The sequence below is a fragment of the Nannospalax galili genome, unplaced genomic scaffold (genome assembly GCF_000622305.1).
Source record: "Nannospalax galili isolate Female #2095 unplaced genomic scaffold, S.galili_v1.0 scaffold1508, whole genome shotgun sequence".
Taxonomy (NCBI): domain Eukaryota; kingdom Metazoa; phylum Chordata; class Mammalia; order Rodentia; family Spalacidae; genus Nannospalax; species Nannospalax galili.
In genome coordinates this window covers 1,333,758-1,334,554 of record NW_008358858.1, presented here as the reverse complement: position 1 = coordinate 1,334,554, position 797 = coordinate 1,333,758, and positions in this window count along the sequence as shown.

Sequence of the window (797 nt, the reverse complement as noted above, 5' to 3'; positions counted from 1 at the left end):
TATAACCAAAGAGTAAAGTCATCAGTATACTTCTTTAAGAGTTCAAGGGATTATACTTCCCAGACATTAGGCTTAAGTCTATATAAAAAGTTGTTTAGACAATTATTTCTCATTGATGAGTTTGTTCCTAACCAGAAAGTGCTGCTCAGATGTAAGACTTCAAATCTTGGTCTCCAATACTGCAGTGCCCACCTGTAGCGAAGGGAGACAACCTGCTATTGTTCTAAAATGATGGCTAAATTTGTTTTCTCTCCCTATTTTGAAGCCTTTGAGTGGGAACTAACACTGATTCTAAACACTCCAACAGCTATCAAAATATCTGAAAGCAAATCCTAAATCCATCACTCTAGAGTCCAGCCTTGGAAGACAAAAGAAAAATGAGGAGGAACCCAATAGAAAGAGGCTTTTGGAAGCCCTTGTCAAGAAATCCCAATGGACTCTCATATGAATATTTGAAATTGCCCTGTTCTGACTTTTTTCTAGTTCCCTGTTTAGAACTTGTAATGCTGATTACTCTTTACTTCTCCTTCACATCTTCTATTCATGATTCAAAGACTTTCTTTTCCTCCTCGAGATAAGAGTTATGCAATTTTAGAGTCTTTTAGATAGACCCCCTCCAATTGCCTCACCCTGCATCCCTGTTCAGCATGGAAGAAGCCAGAGTGGTCTGCGTCCCAATACCCTATTGGCAATTTGGGTAACCTCTTCAGAGGATGGTGTGATAAGGAGGTAAGAGTTGGCTAGGCAGTTAGGGTAAAAAGACCCCAAAGAAAAGTAGCCAGTTTCTTGGCTAAAAG